Consider the following 17,652-nt stretch of genomic DNA (forward strand, 5'->3'; position numbering starts at 1 on the left):
TGATAAAGAGATAGATGGGAAAGGAAGCCGTGAGGAGGACGCAAAGGGAGGTGGACAGGTTAAGTGATTGGGTAAGAAAGTGGCAGTTGGAGTATAAGGTGGGAAAATGTGAAATTGTCCACTTTGGTAGGAAGAATAGAAAAGCAGAATATTTTTCAAAAGGTGAGAGTCCAATAAATGTTGGTATTCAGAGGGAGTTGGGTTTACTTGTAAACAAATCACAGAAAGTTAACATGCAGGTACAGTAAGCTATTAGGAAGAAAAATGGTATGTTGGCCTTTTTGCAAGGAGGTTGGAGTATAAGAGTAAGGAAGTCTTGCTGCAATTAAATAGGGCTTTGGTGAGAACACACCTGCAGTACTTTGATGTAGTCCGCATAGATTTTAGCAAGGCTTTTGACAAGGTCCCAATTGGCAGACTGGTCAAAAAGATGGAAATGCACGAGAGAGGGGACAAAGGAGATTTACGAGGAGGTTGCCATGGCTGGAGAATGTTGGCTGTGAGGAAAGATTGGATAGGCTGGGGTTGATTTCTTTGCAACGGAGGAGGCTGAGGGGTGATTTAATTGAGGTGTACAAAATTATGAAGGGCCGAGATAGAGGCGATTGGAAGGACCTATTTACCTTTGCAGGGAGGTCAATAACCAGGGAGCATAGATTTAAAGTGATTGGTGGAAGGATTAGAGGGGAGCTGAGGGGAATTTTTTTCACCCAGAGGGTGGTGGGTGTATGGAACGCACTGCCTGAAAGGGTGGGAGAGGCAGAATCCCTCGTTACATTTAAATAATACTTGGATATGCACCTGAAGTGGCGTAACGTAAAATGCTACGGACCGAGTGCTGGAAAGTGGGATTAGACTGGGTGGCTTATTTTCGGCCGGCGCGGACGCGATGGGCAGAATGGCCTCCTTCTGTGCGGTAAATTTGCCATGATTCGACAAAATTTGCGTTTGTTTTTTGTAAAAGCAAAATTCCCGAACCGAGAATCGAACCCAGGCCACAGCTGTGAAAGTCCCGAATTCTAACTGCAAGACCACCAGGGAAGCCATGGCAGATTTTCAAATACATCTGGGAGTGTTTACATTAGGTACCAATAACATTTCTGGTTTCGTGACTCTGTTATTTACAAATGTATTATTGTATTATTTGTATAATGTATTTATTTATTTATTGGGGGGTATATATTGTGAAGCTACTTTTGGCGCTGATATGAGTCTGTATAATTCCGCAATTAATGCTTCATTTGCGTTTTCACAATAACAAGTCTGTCTCACTTGTTCCCCAGTGTCAGGGAGGGAAGTGTCTGATGCCCTCTTTTATTTAATGTTAAAAACAGAAGACAAACACTCGGATTCGTTCAATATCAACCTGCAGGTCGACAGAGACACAGAGATAATCACAGCCAATGATATGGACAGCCAGGGTCGAGTTCACTGAGACGACAGACAAGAGTGATTGCAACTTCCAGGCCCGGCCAACTCATTCAGCAGCACATGAGCCTCTTAAACTCAGGGTCGTGGGTTCGAGCCCCACGTTGGGCGAATGCTCTTTTAAACTGTTTCTGTTGCTTTCAGAGGCAAACCCCAGCTCTGACTTCCCCCTGACCTCCCGTGCAGTGTCACCGCGCACATTGTGGCCGCGCCCGGGCTGATTTCTCTCTCTCTCACCCGGGACCGCTGAGTCTGCTGTACCGTGATCACCAACTCATCCAGTTTGTAAATTTAAACCGGAACAGGTGCCTCACAAAGGGCAAGAGAAGTCGGGAAGGCTGCAACCTCTGACAAAATCTCATTCCCATTCGAGGTTTGTGCATCTGAACCCCGAACACTTACTGCAACTTTTAAAAGTTTTGACATTCACTGTACAGGACGCGGCACCTTGAGACTCGTCTCTGACACTCACAGTGATGCGCAGGGCCGTTTTCACTCGTTAAACAGAGATTGTGACATTGTGATATTGTCTTAGACACCCTCACCAGCGGAAAGGTTTTGTCTATCTACCTTTCAAAATCCTAAAAAGCCTTCTATATTCCAGGGAATACAAGTGTGTAACCGCTGCTCATAATTTAACCCTTCGAGCCCTGCTAACGTTCTGGTAAATCTGGGTTGCGCTCCTTCCAAGACCAATATACCCTTTTGGAATAAAAGGGAATAAAACTTGAAATGAGCATCACTGAGGATCAGTTTTCTCTCACTCAAAGTTTCGTGAAGTAAAAGATACAGCTTTTCAATAATAAGGGAGCAGCCACTGTCGCCTTTTTTGGCAGGAGAAAAAAACTCCTCCCTGGATTTTTATGGAGAGCAAGTTTCAACATAATATTTATGCTCTGGAACCTTTCGTGTGTGCGAGCAAAAGCGATAACCGCAACACTACGGAAACTGCTACTATTTCATTAACAACAATGGTGAACTGACTTACTCTCCTGTCTCTGTTCTGATTTGGAACGTGTTGCTTCTCCGTCCAGCAACACTTAACATGTTACAAAACAGAAGGAGATCATTCGGCCCATCGTGCCTGTGCTAGCTCTTTGAAAGTGCTATCCAATGGTCTCACCACCCATAAGCTCTTTCCTCAGAAGCCCTGCAATTTATTTTCCTTTTCAAGTATTTATCCAATCCACTTTTGAAAGTTACTATTGAATCTGCTTCCACCGTCCTTTCAGGCAGCGCATTCCAGATCATAACAACTCGCTGTGTAAATTATGTTCCCTCATGTCGCCTCTGGCTCTTTTGCCAATTACCTGAAATCTGTGTCCTCTGGTTACCAACCCTTCTGCCACTGAAAACAGTTTCTCCTTATTTGCTCTATCAAAATCTTTCATTATTTTGAACACTTCTGTCAAATCTCCCCTTAACCTTCTCTGCTCCAAGGGGATAATCCCAGCTTCTCCATTCTCGCCATATAACTGAAGTCCCTCATCCCTGTTACCATTCTAGTAAATCTCCTCTGCACCCTCTCCAAGGCCTTGACATCTTTCCTAAAGTGCGGTGCCCAGAATTGAACACAATACTCCAGCTGCAGCTTAATCAGTGTTTTGTGAACGTTTGTCATAACTTTGTTGCTTTTTTACTCTATGCCCCTATTAATAAAATCCATTTCACAAGGCTGTCTATGTCCTCCTGAAGTCTGATAGTATCCACCACATTGTTTGATCGATTCCCGAGTTTCGTGCCATCTTCAAACTTTGAAATTATACCCTGTACACCCAAGTCCAGGTCATTAATGTATGTCAGAAAAATGAAAACTTTTTGCAGTGTGACTTGTGTGACTTTAAGCCGAGTTTATATAACATCTTCTCATAATTTAAGGCATCGCACCCTGGTAACAATCTGGTGAATCTGTGCTGCACTCCTTCCAAGGACAATATATCCTTTCAGATTCAAAAGGTATAAACTTGAAATAAGCGTCACTGTGGATCAGTTTTCGCTCACTCAAAGTTATCTGTTGAGTGAAATAAAAGAAAGCGCCCCTTTTGACAAGCCTATTTTGTGGCACTTTATCAAACGCCTTTTGAAAGGCCATATACAAAACATCAACCACATTGCCCTCATCAGCCGTCTCTGTTAACTAATCAGAAAACTCAATCACGATTTGCCTTTAACAAATCCACAGTGGCTTTCTTGTCCAAATGACAATTGATTTTGTCCCGGATTATCATTTCTAAAAATTTCCCACTCCCGTGGTTAAACTGACTGGCCTGTAATTGCTGCGTTTATCCTTTCACTCTTTTTTGAGCAAGGGTGTAAAATCTGCAATTCTCCAGTTCTCTGGCACCAAACCCTGTATCTAAGGAGGATTGAAAGGTTATGGCCAGGACCTCTGTAATTTACACCCTTACTTCCCTCAGCAACCTAGGATGCATCTCATTCGGACCAGGTGACTTATCTACTTTAAGTACAGCCAGCCTTTCTAGTATCTCCTCTTTATCAATTTTCACCCCATCCAGTATCTCAAGTACCTCCCCTTTTACTGTGATTTCGGCAGCATTTTCTTCATCGGTAAAGACAGATGCAAAATACCCATTTCGTACCTCAGCCATGCCCTATGCCTTCATGTGCAGACCTCCTTTTTGGTCCCTAATCGGTCTTACCTCTCCTCTTACTACCCGTTTACTATTTATATGCCCATAGAAGACTTTTAATGACTTGATGAAGGGATCGAGTGTAATGTCTCCAAGTTTGCTGATGATACAAAGCTAGGTGGGAAAGTAAGCTGTGAGGAGGACACAGAGTCTGCAAAGGGATAGAGACAGGTTAAGTGTGTGGGCAAGAAGGTGGCAGATGGAGTATAATGTGGGGAAATGTGAGGTTATTTACTTTGGTAGGAAGAACAGAAAAACAGAATATTATTGAAATGTTGAGAAACGTGGCTGTCCTGGATACCTGAAACGCAGGTTGTGCTAACCTGGTACAAGCATCCAAAACCTGATGACGGAGAAAGTCTAAAAAAAATAAGACAATAAACAATCCTTGGAGGTTTCTGAGAGTCAGCAAAGTGGGATGGTTTACGACCATGAGTTAAGATCAGTGGTGCTTACGTACAGAACAATGCAGCCGAATCGTATAAAGATAGGGCATGCTCCCTTCTCAAATGTTAGACCTCTCAATAGGGGACAGTCAGAAGTGCATCGCCATAGGTTGAACGCAAAGGTCAGGTCTGATATACCTGGATTCGCAGAGAGGTCAGGTTGTGTTGATTGCTTGTCATTAATGTAATCTGTAGACAGTTATATTATAATAATAATACTGTTGAATGTATTGTTGAAGACAGCTGTAGTGCAAATCTGTTGTAAGTCAATCTATTAAACTTGCTATTTTTAACCACTCGGGCTAAAATCAAGCGGAAGTTATTGTTGATGGATTAACAACCCATATTTGCGACAGCAACGGGAGAAATCCGCAAACAAACATTCACTTTATATATAAACATCACACCCACAGTTTATATTTTGACACATTCTTTTTTGCAGTTCTAATCGAAGTCTAAACATCGAAAGTCCACGTGTTTTTCAGAAGTTTCCCCTCCTGTTATGTATCTTGAGCAGTTTCCCACATCCTTTTCCTGTGATGTGATAAATCTGGGTGCAGGATGAATGTAATTGGATTTGCTGCAGTCCGCTGACAGCAGACGATGGAAGCGAGCGCCATGCTGCCGCTGACAGGTGAAGGAGACTTCTGATGCTGTCTGACATCCGGTGGGAGTGGGCGGGGATTTGAAAGACAACCCATTCCACCAATTTTGGAGCTACAAAGCGGTGCTTGACAAACAATGATAGAAAGAAACACCCATTGCAACATCCAGGCCTCGTGGCGCAACGGTAGCGCGTCTGACTCCAGATCAGAAGGTTGCGTGTTCAAATCACGTCGAGGTCATAGTTTCTTTTCTTAGAGCTGGTTTGTATAATTCAGAAATGAATGTTTTCTTTTCGTCTTCACAATTAACAGAACCCTGCTCTAAAGTCTGCCTCTGGTTCCCCAGTGTCAGGGAGGGAAGCACCTGATGAACTCATTTATTTAATATAACAAACAGAAGACAAACACACGTCTTCGTTCAAAAACCACCCCTCAGATGGACACATCGTGAGATAAACAGAAGGCAGAGATGCAGACAGTATCCGGAAACATCGGGAAATAGACAAGAGAAATAGATTGAGCGCTTTGTTATCAGAAATTTGTCTGAACCTCCACGGTCAATGAAAGGGCTTTTGTTGGTCGGTTTCCCATTGCACCGTAGAATTCAGGAGAACTTCGTAGATGGTTGGTTTGGTTCCCATGTCCCCCGCCAGCGGAAAAGTTTTGTCGATCCCACCTTACTAACTCCTTTCAAAAGCCACTCTGTCCAAAGCCAATATATCCTTCCAGATTAAAGGGATTAAACCTTGAAATGAGCGTCACTGTGTATCAGTGTTCTCTCACTCAAAGTGATCTGTTTAATGAAGTAAAAGATGCAGCTGACAAATAACACGGCAACAGCCACTGTTTCCCCTTTTGGCAGGAGAAGAAAATCGATCTGGATGTTTATGGAGACCAAGTTCCAACATAATGTGCCCGTCTGGGATCGAACCAGGGACTGTACGCGTGCAAAGCGAACATGATAACCACTCATTCTGGAAAGCGATTGCATGTTATTTAACACAATGGGCAACTCTCTCTGCTCGTAATCAGAATGTGTTTTTTCAAGTCCAGCAAGAGATACAGACAGTGGCTGCTCCCCCTTTTCTTTAAAAACTTCCTTTTGCTTCAATAAACAGATAACTTTGAGCAAAAGAAAACTGATCCACAGTGACTCATTGCGAGAGCATAAGACCTCTGGCTACTGGGTTTGAGCCCCACGTTGGGCGACTACCGTTTTAAACTTTGATGCTACTTCCACCGGTGAGCCCCAGCTCTGACACTTCCCCAACCCCCTCCGTCTCACCTCGCACGATGGGTCCGCGCCCGGGCTGAATCTCTCCATTTAGGTTTCCGCCCCTGTCGCAGCATCAAATACTCCTTATCAAAGTCACAAATGATACCCGATGTGACTACCACCATGATAAATTATCCCTCCTCGCTCAGAGATAGATTGAGTTTTTTTTTATCAGAAAATTGCCTGAACCCCCACAGTCTACAGCTTTCCTCCTCGCTATCAACCACACGGCCTATTTTTGTGTCACCTGCAAATTTCTCAATCATGCCCCCTACGTTTAAGTCCAAATCGTTAATGTGTACCACAAAAAGCAAAGGACCAACAACCGAGCCCTGCGGCACCCAACTGGAAACAGCCTTCCAGCCGCAAAAACACCTGTCGATCATTACCTTTTGCTGCCTGCCACTGAGCCAATTTTGGATCCAATAAGCCACATTCCCTTTAATCCCATGGGCCTTTACTTTTTCGACCAATCTGCCATGTGAGAATTTTTCAAAAGCCTTGCTAAAATCCATGTAGACGATATCAATTGCGCTACCCTCATCGATCCTCCTTGTCACCTCCTCGAAAAATTCAATCAGGTCAGTTAGGCACGAACTCCCCTTAACAAATCCATGCTGACTATCCTTGATTAGGCCGTGCCTTTCGAAGTGACAGTTCTTCCTGTCCCTCAGAATTGGTTCCAATAATTTGAAATGGAGCTTTCTCCTGCTCGCTGCAATAACAGATAAGGCGGTTCCATGCCTTCAGGCCCGGCTAGCTCAGTCGGAAAAACATCAGACTTTTAATCTTAGAGTCGTTGGTTCGAGCCCCACGTTGGGCGAGTACCGTTTTAACCTTTCATGCTGCTTTCACTAGCCAACAGTGCAGAAATGATGCAGAATCAAGCATGCCATCGGTAGTCAGGATGGCCGAGCGGTCTAAGGCGCTGCGTTCAGGTCGCAGTCTCTTCCAGAGGCGTGGGTTCGAATCCCACTTCTGACAGTGCTTATTTTTACTAAGACGTGGAAATATTTTATTTGTGGATTGGGCTGCAGCTGATTTTTCTGCCAAGTTGATTTGCTACTCCCACAAAAGCAATTGGCTTTGTCATGCAAATGTGACTTGAGAAGTTTCGAACGGTGAAATGTTTGACATATTAATGACCTGGACAAAGAAATAGAACAGCAGTGGGAAACATTTAAAACGGCGATCAATAGAGTCCAGGAGAAAAATATCCCACTAAAAAGCAAGAACAAACGAGCCAGAAATGACACACCAGGGATGAATAAAGAAATAAGGGTAAAATTGAAACGAAAGAAAAAGGCACAAACTAGACAATAAAGGAGAGAGGGGAATGTGAAAAGACTGGGAAAGAAGTCCAAAGAACTATTAGAAAGGCAAAAAGGAATATAAAAAAAAAGCAAAGTATTCCAGACATATCAACAGCCAAAGAAAATTTAGGATAGGAATAGGGCCACTAAGGGATACACACGACAAACTCACAGGCAATGACAGCGAAATGGCAGAAATAATAAATAATCACTTTGCTTCAGTATTTACCAGGGAGACTGGTATTGTGGGCATGACAGTAGAAGAAGAGATCAAAAAATATGTAAAGACATTTAAGATGGAAAGGGGGGAGATAATTGATGAACTAATCAAACTTATAGAGGAAATTTCCTGTTAGGAGCCTAACTAGAGTTTCAAACTGCTCAGCCACGCTAATTTCCGTATTACTGTTCAGGTTCATTTCACAGGGACACGATTACTGCGCTCCATTTAGGGAGGCTCAGTGAAAGGTGGAAATTGATCGATGAATAGAATCATAGAATCAGACAGCGCCATTCGGATGACATTCTGAAAGAGCTGTCCAGTTAGTCCCACTCGCCTGCTGTTTCCCCATAGCCCTGAAAATGTTTCCATCCAAGCGTTTATCCAATTCCCTTTTGAAAACTGTGAGTTAAGAAAAACAATATTGAAAGGGGTGCTGGGGCCTCTGCAGCGTCGATGTAGAGTGTGTGATGATTGAAGTTATCAAGATGGTTGCTTTACACATGGTATGATGTGCAATCATCCTGAAATATCTTCAATATCCAATACAAATTGAATTGCAAACCTGACGGACAAACACTGGAAAACAATCACGATTGAACGCAAATCATCTGGGACCCGTTTTCAGCCTCACGGCACTTTAAATAAAGTGAAATAACTTTGCATTGAAAAGATTTGGAACTTGCATCTGTGCCATTATCTGTTCCATTTCTTAAAGTTGCTGGTGTCTGATGATGTACACGCCTCTGCTCCCTCCATTGAACAAGAAAGGAGGTGTTTGACGTTGACGGGACCTGTTGGTTGTGAGCTCATCCTTTACATTGAATGGGTTCGTGTCCTTTAAAGCGGCGTCAGCTTTAGCCCAGCGATGAACTTCGCAGTAAACAAGTTCAATACCATCTCACCGCGGGCGCTGACTGACGTTTTTATTGTTATTTCTTTGAGATCTAAATAAATAGAAACCGTGATTTTAAATTTGCACTAAGTGATTTTTAGGTAGTCTCCTTTCAATGTTTCAAAGGCGACCCCTAATTTATGATAGTCTGGCCATTTCACCAGCCGTGTTGAAAACAAAACATGTCTCGACCTTTCGCGTCTTATTTCGAAAGGCAAAAAATATATTTCCCGTGACCTCTGAAGGATGGACAAGTACATTTCAGAAAGCAGAAGCACGTTCACCGAGCTTAAATCGTCTGACCACGTTAAAGGCGCTATATATAGATATATTTATCCAAGCTGTCTGTTTCTGTGGTTGTCTTTTTTCTGTTTGTGTCCATCTGCAGGTCGATTTTGAATCAATACCAGTGTTCGTGTCAGTTTGTTGCATGAAATAAATGAGGGTGTCAGGCACTCCCCTCCCTGCCACTGTGTCGGTACTGAGTCAGGGTTGAGACCAAACTTCTGTTTTTCCTTTGTGAAAAAGCAATTAAAACCTTCATTCGGGAATTATCCAGTCTCATGTGAGCGGTGAAAGAAACAATGACCCCGATGTGATGTGAACTCGCAGCCTTTTGATCTGGAGTCAGACCTTTGCGCCACGCACTCTGAAGACAGGTTCCTGGATGTTATTATATGTATGAATGTTTCTTAAACACCGTTTCTTTCACCCCACCTTGGTTGAATGGATCGGGCTGATCAAATCTCCGCCAGATCCCACCGGGTGTGAGACAGTATTGGAAGCAGCCTTCACCCCCAAAATCACGCTGGCATTCATCGCCTCCTCCCAGCGGACTGCATTAACAAGGCTGGGAGATATGGACTTTGTTCACATTCAATCAGCAGTGTGAATCGTTTCATGTTTGCTCATTTTTAACGGGAACAGGGTTTCAAAACGCTCCTGCCTGGTTTCGAACCGGGGATCTTTCACACACTAGGCGAATGTGATAACCACTACACTACGGAAACCTGATGTATGCCGCTCCGTGTTAGGGACATAACCCCTCAGCCAAACTAATTTCCGTATTACTGTCCAGGAGCTCATTTCACAGGGATACATTTACTGCGCTGTATTTAGGAAGGCTGCAGAGAAGGATAGGTGGCAATGGTCAGGCAGGGAATCCCAGAGCATCGCGCCCACACAAACATTTCACTGTTTTTTTTTGCATGTGCCTGATATCCGACGGCAGTGTAAATTATGGCGAATCAGGCATGTTCAGATGACGTTGTTCACAGAGTGTTTTCTTGCAGCCAAATCACACATTAGAAAACTTGAAATGAGATGAAGAGATCGGAGTCATTCAAAGTGCTCCCATTTACTGCAGATCAGGAATTAAAACCTGGCACCGCCTTCAGGGCGATCAGAATGAGGCAATGAATCCGAAAGTGGGAAGAAAAAGGTGCAATTGTTGTTTTTGGGTGGTCGCGAACCACCAACTTTTTGATTAATAACAAACGCTCTAACCGATTGCACCACAGAGACCGTCAGTTAGACTGTCTTGCAAGATACACTAAAGCAGCGTGTCACCTAGCCAAAGTTACATGTTGCAGCCACAGAAATGCAATTGTCCACCATCAGTGTTACTTTTTCCAGAAACAAAGGATGGGACATTGTTTGTGGAAACATGGGAACGGTCTGGTCTCGCTCACAGCATCGATATCACCGCCAACCAGCTCTCCTGCAACCGGCGCGCCCACCGGTGCTTTGTCTGTGACGAAGTAGCAATGTGGGAGAACCTTCGCCACACGGACTGCAGCGGTTCAAGAAGACGGCTCACCACCACCTTCTCAAGGGCAATTAGGGATGGGCAATGAATGCCGGCCTCGCCAGCGACGCGGCGCCCACATCCCATGAACAAATAAAGATGAAGTGTTGTGAGCGTTCTTGCGCTGATGTCAGGATTTGATCCCTGATCTGCAGCAACTGGGAACGCTTTAAATGGCTCCGACCTCTTAATTTCAAATCCAGCATCAGAGTAACTGTTCCAGGGGAACATGCCGACTCAGCTGCATCTTGGCCGCCTGTCTGGTCAGTCCTTTATTCGCCTCCAATTCTGTTTCCCAAAGCGTATCGACAGATTCACAAAGCTGTTTGTCATTTCGGTTCCTTTCGATTTGTCCAGCTCCCGACTGGCAATAATTTGCAAACCTGGTTTCAACCCTCCGCCTTCCATCGTGTCCGGGGATGGGTTATGTGGAGAGACTGGACAAGCTGGGATTGTTCTCCTTCGAGCAAAAAGAGGTGAAGGGGAGATTTAATAGAGGTGTTCAAATTATGAGGGGATTTTGATAGAATGGATGGGGAGTAGTTGTTTCCATTGGCAGGAGGGTCGATAACCAGAGGACACAACCTGCAGTTATATAGCGCCTTTAACGTAGTAAAACGTCACAAGGTGCTTCACAGGAGCGTTATTAAACAAAACTTGACACTAAGCCACATAAGGAGATATTGGGACAGGTGACCAAAAGCTGAGTCGGAGAGTTAGGTTTTAAGGTATGTGTTAAAGGAGAGAGAGGCGGAGAGGTTTAGGGAGGGAATTCCAGAGCTTCGGGCCTCGGCAGCTGAAGGCACGGCCGCCAATGTTGGAGCGATTAAAATCGGGGATGCGCAAGAGGCCAGAATTGGAGGAGCACAGAGATTTTTTTTATTTGTTCATGGGATGTGGACGTCGTTGGCGAGGCCGGCATTTAGTGCCCATCCCGAATTGCCCTTTAGAAGGTGGTGTTCAGCCGCCTTCTTGAACCGATGCAGTCCATGTGCTGTTATGTAGTGAGTTCCAGCGACGATGAAGGAACGGCCGATATATTTCCAAGTCAGGATGGTGTGTGACTTGGAGGGGAACGTGCAGGTGGTGTTGTTCCCATGTGCCTGCTGCCCTTGTCCTTCTAGGTGGTAGAGGTCGCGGGTTTGTGAGGTGCTGTCGAAGAAGCCTTGGCGAGTTGCTGCAGCTGCAGTGCATCCTGTGGATGGTACACAATGCAGCCACAGTGCGCCAGTGGTGAAGGGAATGAATGTTTAGGGTGGTGGATGGGGTGCCAATCAAGCGGGCTACTTTGTCTTGGATGGTGTCGAGCTTCTTGAGTGTGGTTGGAGCTGCACTCATCCACTCCTGACTTGTGCCTTGTGAATGGTGGAAAGGCTTTGTGAAGTCAGGAGCTGAGTCACTCGCCGCTGAATACCCATGCTCTGACCTGCCCTTGTCGCCACATGATCTGGGAGGGTTGTAGGTTACAGAGGTAGGGTGGGGCGAGGGCCATGGTGGGATTTCAAATCAAGGATGAGAATTTTAAAATCGAGGCGTTCCCGGACAGGAGGTTTGACTGGAACGTCACACCGTCCCCTCCCGTGTTTACTTCCACAAACGTACATTGGGACAGGGCTTGGGCGGATTTTTCTGTGGCTCAACCGGGGCCGCTGAGTCTCCTGCAGTCCCCCCGATCACCAACTCACCCAGTTTGTACATTTAAACCGGAAAAAGTGCCTTGCAAAGGGCAAGAGATGAAGGCAAGGCTGGAACCTTTGACAAAAACATTGATTATCCACCAGCGAGGTTTGTGTACCTGAATCGCTAACTCTTCTTTCAAAGCTTTGACATTCATTGGACGCCACGCGGTACCAACAGACTTGTCTCTTGCACTCACAGTGAAGAGGAGGGCCCTTTTCACTCGCACGCCAGCAATTGTGATATCAAGAAAAAGGTGGCCGAGAAATTCTCCATTTCAGCGAAAATGGAGCGCTGGGGTCCGCTCATGAGTGTAGCATAAAAGTTGAAACTAGCACCCACGATCCTGAGGTGAATGCCTCTACCGACTGAGCTAGCCAAGCCTGAGGAAACTGCTACTTTCTTGTCTGTCGGGCCCATCAATGTGTCAGAATCAAGCACCCGGACGTTTAAGCAACAACCAACTGAACTAAGACGGTTCACTCACTTGTCCCAACACCTGCTGTGCCTTAACTTGCTCACCGCTACCAGTAGTTTATTTTGAAATGACGCTTCCCTCCCTGGCACCGCAGAACTAGTGACCAAAGTTCCGTTTATTGTTAAAAAGCATTAATTCCGAAATTATCCAGGCTCCTATGAATGGGAAGATAAATAATAACTTCGACGTGATTTGGACACGCAGCTTTCTGATTTGGCGTTCGATGCACTACCGTTTGCGCCACGAGGTTAACTGATGGCATAGATTATATATGTATCTATATTTATTACATACTTAAATATATATGATTGATGCAGTGTTCCCTTGTGGTTGGGAATAGTTCATTGCACAAAAATAATTCAAGTCTGTGAGACACTTATTGTTCTGTTTAATCACCATTCATACGTTCTGTTACACACTGAAGGAAATGCTAACTTGTTTGCTAACTGACAATTGAAACGTTAATAAATCTTTGTGCTTTGCATTTCATGAACTTTTATCCCTTCCCATTTTACATACTGTATTTTAGGAGTCTGCTTAAAAATGTTTAATGCTTATTATACCAGGAATCTGGTGCAGCCGCTGTTAAATTTAAAAAGGTTTGTAGCCCCTTTCACACTTGAAGAAACTCGACCCTGGAGGTTTATGGGGAGCAAATGCCAACAAAATGCTTCCCTCCGAGATCAAATCGGGGACTTTCTGCATGTAACTGGTGAACACGATAACCGCTACACTATGAAAACGACAAACTTTTCGGTCTCAGGTCTGAAGGAAGTATCAAGGGAAAACATGAACTGCTGACTCTCTTTACACTGACTCTTTTCACGAACATTTCATCGATCGAAACTATACAAGTCACAGGGAAAAAATGTCAAAGTCATTAAACTCCCGAATTAGCCCCAAAATCTATCAATCTCAGTTTTGAAATTTTCAATTGACCCCCAACCTCAACAGCTTTTTAGGGGAGAGAGTTCCAGATTTCCACTCCCCTTTGTGTGAAGAAGTGCTTCCTGACATCACCCCTGAACGGCCAAGCTCTAATTTTAAGGTTACACCCCCTTGTTCTGGACTCTCCCCACCAGAGGAAATAGTCTCTATCTGCCCTGTCAAATCCTTAAATCATCTTAAACACCTCAATTAGATCACCCCTTAATATTCTATACTCAAGGGAATGCAAGTCTCGTCTTTGCAACCTGTCCTCAAAATTGCTTATCAAGGATAGCCACCAAAAAGTGTTTTACGATAGCTGGCTCTTGAGTGCATTGTTTTGTATCCGTGGGCTGGTTCATCCAGGGGTTGATTCTCGCTTTGTGGTTATTAATCCAAATATATAAGAGGTCCTGGTTCAAATCCCGGAGAAGCCCTTATTTTACTTTTGATCTTGAACTTCCAAAGACAGAAAAGTACCCAAATCACCCCACATGAGTGAAACAATTCCTATGTTTCATACTATTACCCAACACAACTGCCCAACTTGGTTCTGATGAAATGACATTGACCTGAAAGATTAACTCTGTTTCTCTCTACACAGATGCTGCCTGACCTGCTGAGGGTTTCCAGAATTTTCTCTGTTATCAGAGTATCACTTCCCTCATCACCTAACTTCACTCCTCCACTGGATGTCGCCTTGTGGTGCAAACAGGCTCCTTCCGCACAGCCAGGTGTTCTGCTTTAGACATTAATTATAACTATAACTTTTGAACTTGTTAGTTAAGACATATGGCCTTGCCCATTTACCAGAAAGCAGAATGGTGTTTATCTCTCACCAGTCCAGCCCTTTCCCGCTGCATCAGCTTGGAATGATACGTAGCAATCATACAGATGTCACACCTCTCCTGCTTCCCTCTGAAGCTGGTAAGATGAATCGCACACAATGCTGTCTGACACACATACACAACAGCTCTGACTGATTTAAAGGTCTTGTTATGATGGTCAGAGAATTGTTTATATCAAAATGAGAATTATACTTATGAGTATTATGATATCAGCTACAATCCAAGAGTTTCTGGATTTCAGAATCTACCGGTCTCTATATTAAACATATGCATGCATATAAAATGAAGTAAATCTGTCTTATGATTGTAGTTTCATTCTCCCAACAGAGATTTATACTTCCTTAATTAAGATGCAAAAGCAAAAGGTTAATATTACTTCAATATAAAGACTAACACTTTCCTTACAATACAGGTACCCCAAACTAATATAATACCTCAAACTGATAGAGCTTCTCAAACTAAAACAGTACCTCAAACTAATACAGTACCTCAAACTAATAAAGTACCTCAAACTAATACAGTACCTCAAACAAATACAACACATTCAACTAATACAGTATCTCAAACCGATACAGCACCTGAAACTAATACAATACCTCAAACTAATACAGCATCTCTATCTAATGCAGTACGTCAAACTAATACAGTACCTCAAACAAATACAAAACCTTAAACTATTACAGTACCTCAAGCTGATACAGCAACTGAAACTAATATAATACCTCAAACTAACACAGCATCTCAAAATAATATAGTATCTCTAACTAATACAGTCCCTCAAACTAATACAGCATCTCAAAATAATACAGTAACTCTAACTAATACAATACCTCAAACTAATACAGTACCTCAAACGAAGACAACAATTAATCTAAAATAGCACCTCAAACCGAAACAGAACCTGAAAATAATATAACACCACAAACTACTGCAACACCTCAAACTACTACAACACATCAAACTAATACAGTACCTCAAACGAACAGAGCATCTCAAACTAATAGAGCACCGCAAACTAATAGAGCACCTATAACGAATACAACACCTCAAACTAATACAGCACCTCAAACTAAGGCAGCAACTCAAACGAAGACAGCATTTCAAACTAATAGTGTCCCTCAAACAAATACAGCACCTCAAACTAATACTGTACCTCGAATTAATACAGTACCTCAAACTAATACAGCACCTCAAACTAATAGAGTTCCTCAAACAAATACAGCACCTCAAACTAATAGTGTTCCTCAAACAAATTCAGCACCTCAAACTAATAGTTTTCCTCAAACTGATACAGCACCTCAAACTAAGAGTGTTCCTCAAACTAATCCAGCACCTCAAACTAATAGTGTTCCTCAAACAAATTCAGCACCTCAAACTAATAGTGTTCCTCAAACAAATACAGCACCTCAAACTAATAGTGTTCCTCAAACAAATACAGCACCTCAAACTAATAGTGTTCCTCAAACTAATCCAGCACCTCAAACTAATAGTGTTCCTCAAACTAATCCAGCACCTCAAACGAATAGTGCTCCTCAAACAAATACAGCACCTCAAACTAATAGTGTTCCTCAAACAAATACAGCACCTCAAACTAATAGTGTTCCTCAAACTAATCCAGCATCTCAAACTAATAGTGCTCCTCAAACTAATCCAGCACCTCAAACTAATAGTGTTCCTCAAACAATACTGCACCTCAAACTAATAGTGCTCCTCAAACAAATACAGCACCTCAAACTAATATTGTTCCTCAAACCAATCCAGCACCTCAAACTAATAGTGTTCCTCAAACAAATTCAGCACCTCAAACGAATAGTGTTCCTCAAACAAATACAGCATCTCAAACTAATAGTGTTCCTCAAACAAATACAGCACCTCAAACTAATAGTGTTCCTCAAACAAATACAGCACCTCAAACTAATAGTGTTCCTCAAACAAATACAGCACTTCAAACTAATAGTGTTCCTCAAACAAATACAGCACCTCAAACTAATAGTGTTCCTCAAACAAATACAGCACCTCAAACTAATAGTGTTCCTCAAACAAATACAGTACCTCAAACTAATACTGTACCTCAAACAAATACCGCACCTCAAACGAATAGTGTACCTCAAACAAATACAGCACCTCAAACTAATCGTGTTCCTCAAACAAATCCAGCACCTCAAACTAATAGTGTTCCTCAAACAAATACAGCACCTCAAACTAATAGTGTTCCTCAAACAAATACAGCACCTCAAACAAATAGTGTTCCTCAAACAAATACAGCACCTCAAACTAATAGTGTTCCTCAAACAAATACAGCACCTCAAACTAATCGTGTTCCTCAAACTAATACAGCACCTCAAACTAATAGTGTTCCTCAAACAAATACAGCACTTCAAACTAATAGTGTTCCTCAAACTAATACAGCACATCAAACTAATAGTGTACCTCAAACAAATACAGCACCTCTAACTAATAGTGTTCCTGAAACAATTGCAGCACCTCAAACTAATAGTGTTCCTCAAACAAATAAAGCACTTCAAACTAATAGTGTTCCTCAAACAAATACAGCACCTCAAACGAATAGTGTTCCTCAAACAAATACAGCACCTCAAACTAATAGTGTTCCTCAAACAAAGAAAGCACTTCAAACTAATAGTGTTCCTCAAACAAATACAGCACCTCAAACAAATACTGCACCTCAAACTAATAGTGTTCCTCAAACAAATAAAGCACTTCAAACTAATAGTGTTCCTCAAACAAATACAGCACCTCAAACAAATACAGCACCTCAAACTAATAGTGTTCCTCAAACAAATACAGTACCTCAAACTAATACTGTACCTCAAACAAATACCGCACCTCAAACTAATAGTGTACCTCAAACAAATACAGCACCTCAAACTAATCGTGTTCCTCAAACAAATCCAGCACCTCAAACTAATAGTGTTCCTCAAACAAATACAGCACCTCAAACTAATAGTGTTCCTCAAACAAATACAGCACCTCAAACAAATAGTGTTCCTCAAACAAATACAGCACCTCAAACTAATAGTGTTCCTCAAACAAATACTGCACCTCAAACTAATTGTGTTCCTC

The 17,652-nt window shown here is 42.9% G+C and overlaps 1 protein-coding gene and 2 non-coding genes across 3 annotated transcripts in view; 2 read left to right on the forward strand and 1 right to left on the reverse strand.

Moving 5' to 3' along the window:
- LOC137314523 (NACHT, LRR and PYD domains-containing protein 3-like) overlaps positions 1-17,652 on the reverse strand; it is a 374,540-nt gene that overhangs the window by 61,148 nt on the left and 295,740 nt on the right. The gene's annotated exons all lie outside the window — the stretch shown is intronic.
- On the forward strand, positions 5,299-5,370 carry trnaw-cca (transfer RNA tryptophan (anticodon CCA)). Its single transcript has one exon. It is a non-coding gene; the product is annotated as a tRNA-Trp (tRNA).
- Positions 7,308-7,390, forward strand: trnal-cag (transfer RNA leucine (anticodon CAG)). Its single transcript has one exon. It is a non-coding gene; the product is annotated as a tRNA-Leu (tRNA).

The sequence above is a fragment of the Heptranchias perlo genome, unplaced genomic scaffold (genome assembly GCF_035084215.1).
Source record: "Heptranchias perlo isolate sHepPer1 unplaced genomic scaffold, sHepPer1.hap1 HAP1_SCAFFOLD_52, whole genome shotgun sequence".
NCBI lineage: Eukaryota > Metazoa > Chordata > Chondrichthyes > Hexanchiformes > Hexanchidae > Heptranchias > Heptranchias perlo.